The 18,053-nt window shown below is 41.9% G+C and overlaps 1 pseudogene; it reads left to right on the forward strand.

Moving 5' to 3' along the window:
* The first annotated feature begins 2,409 nt into the window (after positions 1 to 2,409).
* The window catches only part of LOC127674242 (KH homology domain-containing protein 4-like), a 57,280-nt pseudogene continuing 41,636 nt past the window's right edge, over positions 2,410 to 18,053 (forward strand).

An 18,053-nucleotide genomic window follows, 5' to 3' on the forward strand; every position in this document is an offset into this window, starting at 1 on the left:
CCTCTTCTGGTGTGTCAGAAGACAACTACAATATACTTATTTATAATTTAATCTTTAAAAAGGTGCCTAGACAGGACCCCTTGGGTCAGGGCACATAAAGTTTATATCCCAAACAGGCTATATAGAAACATTCAGATGTACAAGCATATTAATTATTTATATCATCAAAAGGGTAATGGCTTAAAAATAATTTTATATGTTTATGTACATCAAATTATAGAGATTTGTTCTTGATGTCCTGAATTTCTACTTCTACTACATAATGATGTTGATTCTAGAGGACTTAATTAACATTTACAGATAAATGATACTCATATTTCTAATTTAGAAAATCAAAATATATGCATATAACTATGATTCATTTTTAGGGCATTCTAGTTGCAACTGCTCTAGCAAAAGGCAACTGAGAATGCTACTTTTATTTTCTATAGTTACATAGTTATTGCCTATGTTATGGTATATGCTTGGTGTTCCAACTTAGATTAGAACAAACATTGGAACTGGCCATTTAATAAATAAAGGCTATTCATTTGAGATATCTTTGACAATTTGATTCTTTATTATCTTCAAAGATAAGGTAATATAAAACATTTTTACAAAACAATATCTTCTTAAAAACGAAAAACAGAGGGGAAATGGTATCCCCATGCATATAATTTGAATTATGCATATATATTTTTAAGGCATATATATTTTTAAGAAAATTTTAAAATTTGGATGCCAAGGAAATCTTGCTAAATGTATATGGCTTCCTATCACTAGGCATGCCAATGTTATTAAATGTTTTTCAACCTATAATACTTTTAATCTTTTTACAATTAGCTTGTATGTTACAGAATTTATCCTTTTATTGGAAATCTATGGCACATTTAATTTTAGTATGCCATCAGGATCTTTGTTTTCACTATTGTAAAACAATGCCCTAACTGCCTTTCCTTATCTCCAGCTCCCCATTTAGGGGTTAATCCATGTGGTCTTATACCCAGTCATTTTTGACAAATGGATGCAAAATTAGAAAATTAAAATTTATACATGTTTGCATTGATACTTGTTCAAGATTTTTCACTTCTCTACATTCGAGAGAAGCCTCTAAATGTAATCAATCATTGTTTACAAGTTTTTATACCAAGGGATTGCCATGGTTAAATGGCGGGACTCGTTAACTAATACATGGAACGGTCCAGACCCTGTTTTATTATGGAGAAGATCTTCAATTTATATTTTCTCTCAAAAAGAAGATGGAGCCTGATGGCTGCCAGAAAGATTGATATGGTAGGTAAATAGAGGCCCTGAATCAGCTGGTAAGTGTGACTAATTCAATAATGTTCTTAAAGCTACTTCTCCCATATTGGAAAGGTAGGCTGCTTTTCCTCTAGCCATTAATTTGCAAGCCAGGTTTTATTCCTGAGCTACTAATTTATAACCAATTTAAATACCATGGGCCCTCCAGAGAAACAGTCCAAGCAGTTTTTCCTTTTAATCTCTTATTTTGTGTTTCAAGCAGATATCTTTCAGATACAGCACTCGAAAGTGGGCTGCTACAGCAATGGCTTCCAAGACTCGAAGATGGGCAGCTATGAAAGCCAGCCAACTAATATTCACAGGGCATTTACTTCCCCAGAGAGGGGGCTGCATAGAACCAGATCTATGCATGTTTGTTAATTGAACAAACATGGGCATCAGTTTGAGGTACAAGGCAAGGCACTGCAAGGGAAAAGGAAATGTCCTGCTTCCGAGTTTCCCTGAAAAGCACGCCCGGATGCATAGGGGTTTACATTGAAAGATTGTCCTTAAATTATTAAGGCAGTCTATTTCCCCTCCCCTGAAAAAGATGTCAATTAATATTTAAGGGGTCGAGGCCAATGCTTTCCCTCACTGGTCAATGCCCGTCGTCTTTTGACGAATATAGTTATCCACTGGTTTTTCTTAAAATTAAAAAAAAAAAGGGGAGGAATTGTGACCTCCCCCTGCCCACTGCTCTCAAGAATAGCAGCCAGCAACCTGACCACCCACCTCCTGAAGAACAAGAAGAATCAGTTTCCAGCCTTCAGAGGAGGGGCTTGGTCTGCCTTTGTTGGTTGGGAAAAGAAGCATAAAAGATGGAAACTTGAACCAGAAGCCATGTGTTTTTGTGTCTCTCCATGTATTTCTCTTTCCCCCTTTCCTTACCCATCTCTCCTTCCAGAGAACCCACGGTTAGGATGTGAGAGCTGGACTCCACAACTACTGTGAGCAAGTATGTGATAGGGAAACGAAAGAAATCAAGGCTGAGCAGTTCCGTTCCTGCACTGTGGAGAGAGGTGGACCAGAAGGTACGTATGATGGTGGTGAGGAGCAGGCAGACGTGAGGAGCCTATACAACCACCTAAGGCCATGGTGATGTCCAGACCCTGGCTACCACCAAGGGCCATGTCTGGGTCTCTGGCCCTACTGCACCCAGGATCTGTACTGATGTCTGTGGCCTGTGTTGCCCTGAAGGCCATCTGGATGTCAGTGGTCTGGCTGTCTGAGGCAATGTTGATACTCAGATACCACGGACAGACCCAGTTGGGTCTCCTTCCGTGGGAGAAACAGGGTCCTGGTACTCAGGTAGGTAAGGAGTCAGCAAGTGACAGACAGACACAACACACCAAAAAGCAGTTTGAATCTGCTGCAAATTTACTTATGTAAACATCTTAGATATATACACATGATTTTAGGAACTACTTTTTGATTTATTGCTAGGTTACATCAGGTGATGATTAGATGGGGGGAGGGGGTTACATATTACAACTTAACTCGAAACTAAAAAGCACAGAGCAGGAAGGATTTTTTGGGAACCTTTTGGTACCCAGACAGTGGTTAATTAACCCAGACTTAAAAGTACCTATACTTAGGATCTTGCCAAGCTATAGTCTGAGCAAATTTGCTGTAGCTAGTAAATTTTATTAATATTTTTATGGCCAGTTAGGCCAATTTGGAACTGTTGTCCTGAACCTTTCTGGAGTTTTCTTATTTACTGGAGGAACCCACCAACACCCTCTAAATAATGCTTCCTACCATATTATAGTTATTTGAATTTTTAGACTATTTTTCTTAATTTTTGACACACCATTCTGTTTTTTTTCTACCAGCTATTGAATTTTTATTTTTTTACTATTCATTATATTTGGATCTTTTATAAACATTTTTTTGTTATAACTAATTTATTATATTTTTAAATATTTTATTTTTCTTTTACTTAATTTTAAATAAAGCTTGAAAAAAATGGGAGATCTTGTGTTGAATAATTCATGAATCTTCTTTGACCCAAGTCTGATATTACCTGGTGCTGGTCATCAGGTTCATTGGCATCAGTCTTTGTAGGCCTTGGAGTGATCACACTATCCGGAATGTTTCCTGGCACATCCCTTGGGCCCCTGACCTATCAAGATCTGGCCAGGTTGCATTATGTTAACTATTATCATAAAAATTAAGAAAGACAGGGCACAGAACCCAAATCTACAGAATTTGATCAATGCACTGGAACAATTTGCAGAAGCAGGATGCTAGGGACCTCCGGGAGGCTAAGTTCCGCGGAACACATACCTCAGGTCTGAAAGCAAGACTTTAGTGATGTCATATAGACTCCACCAGAGTTGGTGTGACACTCAGAGGCTGTACTGATGCCAGGGAGCCAAACTGGTCTGTGGCTTGTGCTGTCATCTAAGCCCATGGTGACATCTGGGCTCAGGCTGCATCTGAGGGCCGTGTCTGGGTCCATGATCTTACCAAAGCAAGGGTCTGTGATGATGTCCAAAGGCCTGGGCTGCCAACAGAGACCACGTGGATGTCTAAGCACTGTGCTGAACTGGCCCCACCCTTCACCGGCCATCACACTTGGGAGAGCCGGCCCTGGTGGCATGCTGCTGGAGAGCTGGTGAAGTGACCAGTTCAGCTCTCACCCAGGCTCAGATCCAGGGCTCTGAGTTGGCCCACTCCATCTATGAGCTGCTGGAGCACGTGGAGTGGCCAGTCCTACAGATCCGAAGCTTGAGTATCTCCATGACACAGGGAAGCAGGATATCAGAGAGGAGTCCCGGTGAGGATCCAGTATCCCGTCCCACGGGACCTAGTTATTCGGGGAGTCAAGGAGGACCAGCCTGAAAGAGAAACGGTCGGGAAAGAAAAGCAAGGCCAAGCAAAAAAGGGTGTCTTGTCAAAGCCTCTTTAATGAAAGGCAACACCGCCTGGTTTTGAACACTGGGGGAGAGGAAGTAGGGAGGGGCTGAGGGGAATGCTAACAGCACAGAAGGAGGAAAGGTCATGGGGCAGATGCTGACTGTGGCATCCAGCAGCTTTTCTGGAATGCTGGTTCTGCCCAGACAACCCCAGGTGTTCAGCCAAAATAACGATCAGCCTTGTGTGAAGGAGAGGGTGGTTCAGCTGTAAACAGGAAGGTCAGTGGATTCTCAAGGTGAGAGCTGTTGAAAGTCTGGTTTCCTAGTTTGGTCTCCCACAGTCCAATATTGATAGGGTGGCAGCAGCCAGAGGTCTTGAACCAGACTAATAACTCATTGCTGCTGGAGCAAAAGGGTATACTGTATGACACACTGCTGTTTCCACAACAATATATCTTTATTTTATTTCAATTTTTTTGTTTTCTGTAAAGGGGGGAGGTTGCAAGGGTGGAGGGCAGATATGAAGGGATAGGGAGATGAGTGGTAATGGGGTGCATGGTGTGAAATCAATACAAAGTTATAAAGAGAGAGGGGGGAATGTTCTGGCTTCTGACTTCTTCATATCCATAGGACACAAGCTTCATAAACATCATCTGAAAGACAATTCTCCATCAATATCAGACATCAGTATTTGGATTCACTATGCCTTGGTCTACATGTTTATAGTTTTCTTGTTTTAGGTGAAGAGGGTCTGTAATAGCTGCAGAAATTCCGTGTCCCCTCTTGTTTGTGTCAACATCGGTTTGTGCTTGGGTAACTGTGGGCAGCACATTGGGGCTGGGATGATTGACAGCAAAGAGAGGAGAGAGAGGAGAGTAAAGGATGCTCTTTGGCAGGGACTGGCGTCTTTAACTGAAAGCAAAACACAACATAGCAAAAACATAGCAGTGCAGTGCATGAGGTTGGAGCATGTCCCCCATTGTGAGCATCAGTTCCCTTACATGTGTATCTCCAGTGGCTTCATTAAAGGTCCAGCTACAGGACAACAGCTGTAGCATTCAGCAAACCAAAATCATGTTCTAGAATAAGTTGTGTCCCGTGTAATATTTGGGTGCCACTAATACTAAGACATCTGTTGTTTAGTTAAAATCTGACATTTAGCCAGTGTTCTCTATTTGATGTGGCATCTCTAGGAATAGCAGATGGTAATGGTGTCCATGTTTCTCCAGTCGTTACCTATCCTGAGTACTGCAAAGGGGCTGTGACGGGAAATGTGGAAATCAAAAATCACCAGGAAGCATTGGAACAGGCTGCAACCACCACTCCACACTTAGAACTTACGTTTCTAGGGTTTCCAGAGCACGGGCGGGCAATAGGGGCTGTTGGGAGATGTTTGCTAGTTGGGAGATGTATTGACTTAAATTGATCTTAAAGGAACCACATTTACCTTCTCTAAGTATCTAAAGATACTTAGTATCTAAGGATACTAGTATCTATGGATACTAAGTATACTAAGTATCTAAGGATACTACTTCTCTAAGGTTACTCTAAGTATCATACCATTGCCTATACTAAGTGCTGAGTATACAAAAGCATTACTATAAAACAAAAGTTTTCTATGAATCCTATTTGCCAACTTGTCAGTAAGTAACATAATGCAGGGGCTGTGACTGCAGCTTAGTTGGTAGGGTGCTTTACCAATAGTCCTGAAGCTGTGGATTCAATTCCCAGAAATACATAAACTGGGTGTGGTCATCTGGTCAAAACCCCTCCCAAGCTAGCTCAGTCTCTGCTTGCTAAGCACTTCCCAAGTCATTTACCCCCTGTGGCTGACCTGCAAAAAGCCGGCTCACTTAGATCCCCTTGCCCATGAAATGATAACACTAGAAACTTATAATATACCAGCCATATTTATAACTATGAATCTCCAATCCCAAAATGCCCACACAAACCCCACAAACTCAATTGATATAAATACAAGTTGTGCACATAGATTGGACAAATGTACCCTACATTACTGTATTGCCCTTCCATGAACTCCTAGCTACTTACAGCTCTTTCAGGCCATGTGGCTCTGGTTCATCTTCTTCCTCCATCTCCTTCCACCCACTGGCTTGTCTGTCCCTTCTCTTCTCCCCTCCCCTTCCTGTTCTGCCCTCAAGATCCCGTGTCCATATCTTCGCCCAGTGATTGGCTTCCTGCCATCTTTATCAGCTGATCAAATATTTATGGGAAAATCCTCTACACACACCTATCATCCTAACACTCTGGAGGCCATTCTTGGCTACAAAGTGCTTTTTTTTAGGCCAGACTGGTACACATGATTTTGGACGAATCAATGAATGAATTAATATTTGGATTAATTCTAGTGCTTTCTGGAGAGCTGTACCATGGTCACACAAATGGAGCCCTCCTCTCTTTTTCCTTCTCTCCTTACTTCTTCCTCTAAGACCCCGAGGTCACATGCAGTTGGGTAGAATCACATTCAAGTGATTGAGAAGAAAGGCTAGATACTCAGGTGGGGTCTCATAAGCTCCTCCCCGTCCTCCTATAAAGGATCGTCAACAGCCAGCAAGCCCAGACAGGAGGCTCCTTTGAAAGCAGGTACGGGTGAACTGAAGATGACAGTTGTTTAGCCCAGAAGATGGTGGTATGCAATATGAACAAACAGGCCTCCAAATATGTTCTACTGAAGATCTAGGAGTCTGTTGCTGTAATTAAGCATATAGAGTATAGAACAAGTTGGCGGGTAGGATTTGTAGAAAATCTGTGGTAATGCTTTTTGTACAGTCATCATTTACTATAGGCAATGGTATTGATACTTAGAGTATCCTTAGAGAAGTATCCTTAGATACTTAGTATAATTAGCATCCTTAGATACTAAGGCGGTAGGTCTATTATTGGAGGTGGCCTACTCCAAACACAGGAAGCTGTAGGCACTGACAAGGTTCTTACTAGCTAGAGAAGTACCAGGGGGATAGTAAAGGCAGGGATAAAAGAGATAAGGGGGCACCGTTGGCTCCATAGTTTGAAGGTGCAGGTGTGTGCTTGTGACTTTTATTTGATTGTGGAGGGGGAAGGGGCCTGGAGGTAGAAATGAGAATGCAGTGTGAGACAAACAACCTGATTAAGCCAACACCCCAAGTCAGCTGGGGGCAGTTTCTTCTCAGCCTCCTGAGTCCTAGAATAAAAGTGTCAGTTAAGCTCTTAAGCTCATGTGAAACTCTGGCCCAGGTAATGTGGGGTGGTATTTTTGTATTGTTTTTGAACTTCTCACTGTGCAGTGATTTTTAGAGTAGCAATGGAAAATGAAAGTGGATGATGTCATTTTACATTTCAAGATGGCAGCCACAGGCTCCTTAGTTCAATGACACATTTCTGCTGTAATTGGGTTGCACCACACAGTTACAGAGGCTCAACGTGCTATCCCTCGCATAGTAAGCCTCCCAATTAATCTCCCAATTTTGTGATTCCCTCTCAATAGCATCAATTTCGCTGTGAAGGAATATGGTTTGGGGATATAGTATACATTGTATTGGTAAACTGCCCCATGCTGTTGAGGTTTGTTGAAAGAAGACTCTGAGATTGAGGAAGGAAGTCTTGTCCCAGACTCCATAATGCTTATTTCTAGTGTTCTCCAGATATCTTGTCTGGATGGGCTGTCCCCTGACTCTGTGTCTTGAAGAAAGAACATTAAAATATCCCCCAGGTAAAAACATTGTATCTTCAAGAATAACTGAAACATAAATTATTTCCAACCAAGGCTACTACCATTTATCCCATAAAATAAAACTGCCTACAGTGGATAAGAGAAGCAGGAGGCTCTGCCCATCCATGACAAGGACAGGAAGGACCCTCTGCCCAGGGCTCTGTCCTCAGAGGGGCACTCCAGTGCCTGCAGTCAGTTTCTGCTGGGCAATTGAAGTGTCTGGGTGATGTTGTCACCTTTGTGATGTCATATTTTTCTTTGGAAGCCTCACTCAAGTGGGCACTGCTCCATCCGGGACTCTGAACTGGGAACTACAGTTCTGCCTTCCCCTGTGCATCATCTGGGTGTTTGTGTGTTCCTGACTCTACTAGACACCCTTTTACTTGCTCTCTTGATAGGGCTAATCCAGCAGTCTCAACGGGATATTTTGAGCACCTTGTTTGGTGACAGTTTGCCATTTGTCTGCTATTTCTATCTGCAACTTGACGTTTATTTATTTATTTGTTTATTTATTTATTTATCTATTTATTTATGTACTTTGGCTTACTATATACTTAATGAACTCACTCATTCAAAATTGAACGCACCGCTGTCCAAGGTCATTCTCCAGGCTCTACAGAATAGGGGGAAGACAATAGAATAGAAGAGAAACACGCTAGCGATTTCTGCTGCTGTGTTTCTGCAGTCCAAAGCGCTTGCTTCTGTCTTCTGCGGTTTATCTGCTCTATAACGGTAGATCCCGTAGGATAGAGTTCACAGAGAGAACACAGATAGAGGCTGCAGACCTAAGAAGAATGGACATCAAATTGGCAGAGGTCTAGGTCAGCCACCTACAGACGTTCAGCTTGAGAGGGAAAACACGTCCTCCAGGCTGAGCCCAAACCAAGCCAGCAGGGAGGATGAGCTGATGCCAAGCGGAGGAGGAGGCTGGAGGGGAAGCCATCTTGTAGCAGCCCCAGGCACAGGGTCAAATACTGGAGATTGTTTTGTGCAGTGCTGAACCTGCCGGGAGTATTAAAACCTATGCAAAATACTAAATACAGTGTGAAGGTGCCTATTACCGAAGATCAAATTTTTATCCTAATAGAGTTTTGTATAAAAACAACAAGCTTTCCTTTCCACTGAGCTTTTCTCCTGCTCAGTGTCTTTACATCTTAAGCTTTCTTTTAAAAAAAAAATCCTTTGTCTCAGCTGAGCCTTGCCTTTTGTGGTTTCCAGCGTGGGACACGTTGCAAAGACTTAATAAATAACCATTATGGAACTAGCTGTTTCGTTCAGCATGCGTGAGAAATTCATCGATTCAAATTTAATTTGAGAAGCATAATGAATTCAAGAGCCCGTTCCCAGCATTGTCGCGTGGATAACATTAAAAAGCGATAGTCTATAAATTTGATGTTTTAAGAGTTTATTGTACTGTTAATTAGAAAATGTCCCCCAAACGACTTGACCCTGATAAGAAATTTCTAGAGACTGCTTTAAAAAAGAAAAGTCATACTTGTAGAAGGAATTTAGAAATGGGGTCTTTGCGCTAAGATTAGTACATGGGGGAGCCGGGTTGGCTGCAATAGGTATTTGACCGGGGCTCAGAAAGCCCAGCAGTGTCTGCGGTGTGTCCAGGTCTTATCTTCAGTCACGGGCTGCTTAGCTCTCAGGAGCTGTATTTGTAAAGCTCATGACTCATCTATCTACTCATCAAGATGGATGCTAAGATTATGTTTGCCTTCTTGGCTATGTGATGCTGGACTCTGATCCAATGAAGTAGTTTGCTGTGGCAAAATGCCTTCCCTTTGCCAGTGCGAAAGGGGAAAAAAAAATCCTATTAAATGGCAAGTTATAAAAATCTCAGAATGGCTCCCAGCAGAAATACTGTTTGCGTTCTCCTAGATAGACTCTCCCTTTGAAGTCATTGCTATTTCAAAGGAGATTGTAGATTTTTTTTTTTTTAAATCTAGGTCATTCCTCACAAATTCCAGAAAGGAAACTGTGATAGACAAAGGCCCGAGGAGGACCCATCTGGAGCTGTGTGGGAACTGATGAGGTTGTAAATAAAACCAGCGGGGAGTCTGGTGCGGCTTGCACAGACTTTGACCCCGGTGCCAAGAGGGCCACATGCTCAAAGCTGGAAGTGGGAAAATTAAGCTGGGCAAGTGATCTCCATGTGAGTCCCTAATTAGAATGCCAATTGTATTTACGTAATAATGGGGACCTGAACACTGTGGACAGGGTGACAAGGGACCACGGAGCTCAGCAAATAATGATTTACTGACGATTGACCGTTCTTAGCTGTGAGACTCATATTAGTCTCTTCAATTAAAAAAAAAAAAGACTGACTAGCTTTTAGGACAAAAGACTGTTGATAATACGCCAATTGGTAAGTGATCTGAGTGGCAGGAAGTGCCCAGCTTTCTGATATTGCACATGCATATGCGCACAAAAGTACTTGTGTGTGTAAAGTGCGCCTGCACATGTGCTTGCACGGAGGAGACAGAGGTTAACATTGGCCGTCTTCCTGGTTTGTCCTTCATGTTCCTTTTTGGGGCGCAGTCTCTCATTGACTCTGGGGCTCACAAATTCCTCTAAACAGTCTGCAGAGCAGGTTCCAGGGACCCTCCCAGTCTCTGCGCTAGGATTGCAGGTGACGACTGAGATCTGTGTTTTATGATCTGTGTTTCCTATGTGCTAGGAACCTGAGCTCAGGTTCCAGCACAGTCTGTACTGAGGCATGTGTTCATCCCTTTTTCTTTTTTTCTTTTCTTCTTTTTTTTTTTTTTTTTGACAGGGGCTCATGTAGCCCAGGCTGGCCTTGAACTTGACAAGTAGCTGCTGCTGCTGCTGCTGATGATGATGCAGAACTTCTGTTCCTCCTCTTTACCTCCTAGATGCTCAGATTGCAGACGTGGTTTATGTAGATATCGGGTTTATGTACGACAGCAGATAATGTGCAGTCAGCACTCTACCAAGAGCACATCACAAGCCTCCACTTTATCATATATTTTAAGAACTTTATAGAATGATGGGTAGTGAGCACAGGATATGGGGTAGGGATACAGAGATGCTGGAGCTGGGTCTAGTTTCCACCTTTACTGTGATCATCGGTGTGGTTTTGAAAGAACCGCTTCACCCTCGGTGTCTCTGTGCCTTGGTGGAGTCAGTTGATGGATAAACGTAAGTAGAATACTATCACACTCATTAACAATGGATATTTAATGTTATAGAATCACACACTTCAAAGGAGTAACTATAGCAAAAAAAATGTAGAGTCTTGTATAGTTAACTTTTGTTGCCTGATGCTTTAGTGCTTTTTTGATGATTGTGATTATGATCAGTGAAAGAATGTAATACATTCATTCCTACTACTTAAATGTTTCTTTCCATTGGCCGGAAATATGGTTGTCTGTAAGTAGCTCCAGATAATATTCTAGCCGGCTACAACAAATGGCCTAGAGATGGTATTTCCCCAAAGTCTGTGCAGGGAGAATTCTGATGAGCTGGACCATAGGTTTACTCTGTCCCACATGCATCTTAGAGAAGAACAGGATACCATTAACAAAAGCAAGAAGGGATACAGGTGTTCAAATCGGGAGTCGACACACAAAACCCTTGATAGCTCACAGATGTGCTAGGTGAAGTCTCCTGCTCAGCAGTGCCCAGATCTCGGCATCATTTGTCACAGGGCACTTCTATTTCTTGACTTGCTTCCCCTGGCTCCTGTCACCTTAGTTACACGGCCTTCCTCCTGCCTCACAGATCTCTTCTCCTCATTCTTTGTTGACTTTCCTGTTTTAATGTGGAGTGTTTTCTACCCTGAGTTTTTATCTTTTTCTTATGAACCTGACGAAATGAGTGAGCCAGGAAATCTTTTTTTTTTTTTTTTAATTTGGTTTTTTGGATTTGGTTTATTTGAGACAGGGTTTCTCTGTGTAGCCCTGGCTGTCCTGGAACTCACTCTGTAGACCAGGCTGGCCTCGAACTCAGAAATCCTCCTACCTCTGCCTCCCAGAGTGCTGGGATTACAGGTGTGAGCCACCACCACCCGGCCGATCCAGGCAATCTTAATCCCCAAATTACAAAGTAATCATAACAGCTATGGTTCCTATTACGATGCTAATAGGAACGGCAGATAATCTAAAGTTAGGTCCAAGTTCTATTCTTAGTATGGAATGAGTTAACATATCACAGCTACATGACATGAGTGGCGATATTCCTATGGATAGATGAAGAAGCTCAGGTGCTTGCCTGAAGTCACGTAGGGTGAGGGGAGCTGGATTCAAGGACTCATGATCCAGCTTTCATGGCTGTAAAGGATGCTGCAGACATTGCCAGAAACACTTCTACATTCTCTGCACCTTTCAGCCGACACTGGTTGACTCCCATCTTATGGTATCTGCAGCTCTGAGCTGTAGGGCACACATGCCTACTCTGCCTAAATGCACAGCCTGCCAGCAAGATGTCTGCCGGCCATGCTGCTGGGCCCATTGTGCACGTGGCAACTTGGTCATTACCTACTTTGGTAACAGGCATAATCATACACCATCACATAGATGGCTCCTTTGTCTAAATCACTTCCCCCGTTCTCTACCAACGTTGCTCATACTTTCCAAGTAACCCATTGGCATCAGAATTCTCTTCCCAAGGTCATTTCCTGTGAGAAGTCAAGCTAGGGTAAACAGAAGAGAGTTCCCATTCAGATATCCCCTAATACAGTCTCTGCTTCATGTATTCAATTCTCTAATGCCATCTGTATCTAAACATTTGATTCCAGATTTAACAGGAAATGTGGATTTCCTTTGTACACTGTCCAAAGTCCTCATTGGTTTGGAGTCACAGTGCTTCTTACCTGTTCATCTCTCTGGAACCTTCTCTGACCACTACTATTCTTTCTCTAGGCTTGTAGACATATCAGCATCATTCAGGTCCCACGACGCTCCTTCTATATCCAAAGCACTTTGTGTTTCCTTAAAATCACATAAATGTTCACTAAGTTTATTGGTTTATAAGATGTCTTTCTTGTAATGTTTTTGTAAAGATGCAACAATGAACTCATACATTGAGTTCAGAAGATTTCTGTAATGTATTTGAAAAGTTTAAGAAGGGTTGATGGATTCATCAGGTGTTTGTTAAGACTCCACCAATGTAGCCTTCAGATCCTGGGATCTTAACCGGACACATTTACTGTTGCTTTAGTGTCCTCATTTGATGTTGGTCTGTGGAAGTTCGCCCTTTGTTCTTTGTTTGATCTTGATGGGTTGTGTTGTTTATAGGGTTGTGTCCTTGCCTTTGTGTTATTCAGTTTGCTGGTGTATAGTCATTCAGAATATCCTCTTATGCCTGTGTTGTCAGCAACGATGCGTCATATTCTGCTTCTTATTTATTTGAAATGTCCCCCGCCCCCGTCTCTTAGTCTAGCTAAGCATTTGTCACTTCTGTTTATTGTCTTCAGCTTTTGTTCCATTGATTTTTGTTTTTTAACTTCTTCCATTCTTAGTTGGTTTACTTAGACCTTAATTCATTCCTTCATTCTGCTAACTTTGGGGCTAATTTGTCCTTTAGAGGTTTGATGTGCTGTTTCAGGAAATAATAAAAAAATTGACCTGCAGTCTTCCCACGATACCTGCAGGGCCGACGGGCTTCCCACATTCTCTCCAGCTCGCCCCCACAGCATCTGGTTCGCTTGTCCCTGGAACTGCTACTTCCCTCTCTGCCATAAACCCCTGTAATCAACGGTCCCACATTCCAGTCACCAAGTAAACCAAAACTCCTGAAGCTTATAATTAACCAATCAGATTTATCTGTCAATAAATTCTCAGTTTAAAAGATGCCAGTACGATAATTTCAGAACCAGTTGATAACGATAAAAGCTTTATCCCAATAATTCGAACCTTATGCTATCATGACTACATGCAGCAGGTTAAAGCCACGCTGGTTCACGTCGGCCTCCCTCCTGGCCTTCTCCCTCTCCCCTGAGAGACTCCCTGTCTCTGCAACTCTTCAATCTACTTCACTTTTCCTTGTCCAGTCACAGGCCTCCTGCTGCACTAATGTAGTTGGACGGGGAAAATCTTTCGATAATGTGTAAATTAGTTTTTTTTTTTTGAGCTGATCCTTTTTTTAATCCTTTTTTTTTTTTGATATTTTCTTTATTTACACATCCCCTTTCCCGGTCCCCCCTCCCAGAAATCCCCTATTCCATCCTCACTCCCCCTGCTTCTATGAGAGTGTTCCTCTACCCACTCTGCTCCCACCTCCCTGCCCTCAAGTCCTGTACACTGGGACATCTATTGATCCTTTATAGGACCACGGACCTCTCCTCCCATTGATGCCTGACAAGGCTATCCTCTGCTACATATGCAGCTGGAGCCATGTGTACTCCTTGGTTGGTGGCTTAGTCCCTGGGAGCTCTGAGATATCTGGTTGGTTGATATTGTTGTTCTTCCTATGAGGTTGCAAACCACTTCAGCTCCTTCAGTTCTTTCTCTAACTCCTCCATTGGGGAACTCATTGGATGCTCAGTCCAATGGTTGGCTGTGAACATCAGCCTCTGTATTTGTCAGGCTCTGGCAGAGCCTCTCAGGAGACAGCCATATCAGCCTCCTGTCAGCTAGCATTTCTTGGTGTCCACAATAGTGTTGGGGTTTGGTGACTGTGTCTGGGATGAATCCCCAGGTGAGACAGTCTCTGGATGACCTTTCCTTCAGTCTATGCTTCTCACTCTATCTCCAAATTTGCTCCTGTGAATATTTTGTTTCCCTTCTCAGAAGAACCGAAGCATCCAGACTTTGGTTTTCCTTCTTGAGCTTCATGTGGTCTATGAATTATATCTTCCGTATTCATAGTTTTTGGGCTAATATCCAAGTATCAGTGAGTACATACCATGTGTGTTTTTCTATGATCGGATTACCTCACTCAGGATGGTATTTTCTAGTTCCATCCATTTGCTTAAAAATTGTATGAATTCATTGTTTTTAATAGCTGAGTAATATCCCATTGTATAAATATACCACATTTTCTGCATCCATTCCTCTGTTGAAGGATATCTTGGTTCTTTCTAGCTTCTGGCTATCATAAATAAGGTTGCTATGAACATGATGGCACATGTGTTCTTACTATATGTTGGAGCATCTTCTGGGTATATGCCCAGGAGTGGTATAGCTGGGTTCTCAGGTAGTACTATGTCCAATTTTCTGAGGAGCTGCCATACTGCTTTCCAGAGTGATTGTACTTGCTTGCAATCCCACCAGCTATGAAAGAGTCTTCTTATTTCTCCATATCCCTGCCAGCATCTGCTGTCACCTGACTGGTGTGAAGTGGAATCTGAGGGTTGTTTGGATTTGCATTTTCCTGATAACTAAGGATGTTGAACATTTCTTTAGGCGCTTCTCGGCCATTCGATATTCCTCAGTTGAGAATTCCTTGTTTAGCTCTGTACCCAATTTTTAATAGGGTTCTTTGATTCTCTGGAGTCTACCTTCTTGAGTTCTTTGTATATATTGGATATTAGCCCTCTATCGGACGTAGGGTTGGTAAAGATCTTTTCCCAATCTGTTGGTTGCTGTTTTGTCCTATTGACAGTGTCCTTTGCCTTACAGAAGCATGAGATCCCATTTGTCTATTGTTGATCTTAGAGCATAAGTCATTGATGTTCTGTTCAGGAAATTTTGCCTTGTGACCATGTGTTCGAGGTTCTTTCCACTTTCTCCTCTACAAGTTTCAATGTATCTGGTTTTATGTGGAGGTTCTTGATCCACTTGAATTTGAGCTTTGTACAAGGAGATAAGAATGGGTCAATTTGCATTCTTCTACATGCTGACCAGTAGTTAAACTGGCACCATTTGTTTAAAATGCTGTCTTTATTCCACTGGATGGTTTTAGGTCCTTTGTCAAAGATCAAGTGACCATAGGTGTGTGGGTTCATTTCTGGGCCTTCAATCCATCTTCCTGCCCGTCTCTGTACCAATACTACACAGTTTTTGCTTTATTTTGTTGTTTTTTTTTTTTTATCACTATTGCTCTGTAATATACATTGAGATCAGGTATAGTGAGCCCCCCCCCCCAGAAGTTCTTTTATTGTTGAGAATAGTTTTTGATAACCTGGGTTCTTAGTTATGCCAGATAAATTTGGAAATTGCTCTGTCTAACTCTATGAAGAATTAAGTGGAATTTTGATGGGGATTGCATTGAATCTGTAGATTGCTTTAGACAAAATGGCCAATTTTACTACATTAACCCTGCCAATCCATGAGCATGGGAGATCTTTCCATCTTCTGAGATCTTCTTCAATTTCTTTCTTCAGAGACTTGAAATTTTTGTCATACAGGTCTTTTAATTGTTTGGTTAGAGTCACATCAAGGTATGTAATATTGTTTGTGACTATTGTGAAGGGTGACCTTTCCATAATTTCTTTCTCAACCTGTTTATCCTTTGAATAGAGGAAGGCTACTGATTTGCTTGAGGTAATTTTATATCCAACCACTTTGCCGATGTTGTTTATCAGCTTTAGGAGTTCTCTGGTGAAATTTTTGGGGTCACTTAAGTGTACTATCTTATCATCTGCAAATACTGATATTTTTACTTCTTCCTTTCCAATTTCTTTCTTTCTTCTTTTTTTTTTTTCCGAGACAGGGTTTCTCTGTATAGCCCTGGCTGTCCTGGTACTTACTCTGTAGTTGAGGCTGGCCTTGAACTCAGAAATTCGCCTGCCTCTGTCTCCCAGAGTGCTGGGATTACAGGCATGCACCACCACCGCCCAGCTTCCTTTCCAATTTCTATCCATTTGACCTCCTTTTGTTGTCTAATTGCTCTAGCTAGAACTTCATGTACTATACGGAATAGTTAGGGAGAGTGTGAGAAGCCTTGTCTATTCCCTGATTTTAGTGGGAGTGCTTCAGTTTTTCTCCGTTTAGTTTGATGTTGGCTACTGGTTTGCTGTATATTACTTTTACTATGCTTAGGTATAGACCTTGAATTTCTGATATTTCCAAGACTTTTCACATGAAGGGATGCTGAATTTTGTCAAGTGCCTTTTCAGCATCTAATGAAATAACTTTGTGGTTTTTTTCTTTGAATTTGTTTGTGTAGTGGATAGCTTTGATGACTTTCCATATATTGAACCATCCCTGCATTCCTGGGATGATCGTGGTGGATGACCATTTTGATGTGTTCCTGGTTTCGGTTGGCAAGAATATTATTGAGTATTTTTGCATCAATATTCATAAGGGAAATTGGTCTGAAGTTCTCTTTCTTTGTTGGGTCGTTGTGTGGTTTAGGTATAAGTGTAATTGCAGCTTCATTAAATGAATTGGATAGTGTTCCTTCTGTTTCTATTTTGTTGAATAGTTTGAAGAGTATTGGTATTAGGTCTTCTTTGAAGGTCTGATAGAATTCTCTAGTTCTCTAGTAAAGCCTTCTGGTCCTGGTCCTGGACCTTTTTTTTGGGGGGGGGGAGACTTTCAATGACTGTTTCTATTTCTTTAGGGGTTATGGGACTGTTTAGATGGTTTATCTTTCAGTTTTAACTTTGCCACCTGGTATGTGTCTAGAAAACTGTCCATTTCATCCAGATTTTCCAATTTTGTTGAGTATAAACTTTTATAGTACGATCTGATTTTTTTTTTGACTCCTGACTTCTTTCCTAGGTTTTCTATTTCCAGGGTTATCTCCCTTTGAGATTTCTTTATTGTTTCTATTTCCAATTTTGGGTGTTGGATGGTTTTGTTAATTTCCTCCCTGTTTGGTTGTGTTTTTCTATAATTCTTTAAGGGGTTTTTGAGTTTCCTCTTTAAGGGCTTCTACCTGTTTGTCTGTGTTCTCCTGCATTTCTTCAAGGGAGTTATTCATGACATTCTTAAGGTCTTCTGTCATCGTCATTACAAGTAATTTTAAATGTGAATCTTGCTTGGTGTATCCAGGACTTTGTTGGGAGAATTTGGTTCTGAAGATGCCAAGTAACCTTGTTTTCTGTTGCTTGTGTTCTTAGGCTTGCCTCCTGCCATCTAATTATCTCTAGTGCTACCTGCCCTCGCTATATCTGAGTGGAGCCTGCCCTTCCTGTGATCCTGGTTGAATCATACCTCCTCAGAGTCCAGCTGTCTTCGTGGTCCTGTGATTCCACGATCCTGTGATCCTGTGATTCTGTGATCCTGGGTGTGTTAGAGCGCCTGGGAGTGTGATCCTGTGATTCTGTGATCCTGGGTGTGTTAGAGCACCTG

This window comes from Apodemus sylvaticus, chromosome 23, assembly GCF_947179515.1.
Source record: "Apodemus sylvaticus chromosome 23, mApoSyl1.1, whole genome shotgun sequence".
NCBI lineage: Eukaryota > Metazoa > Chordata > Mammalia > Rodentia > Muridae > Apodemus > Apodemus sylvaticus.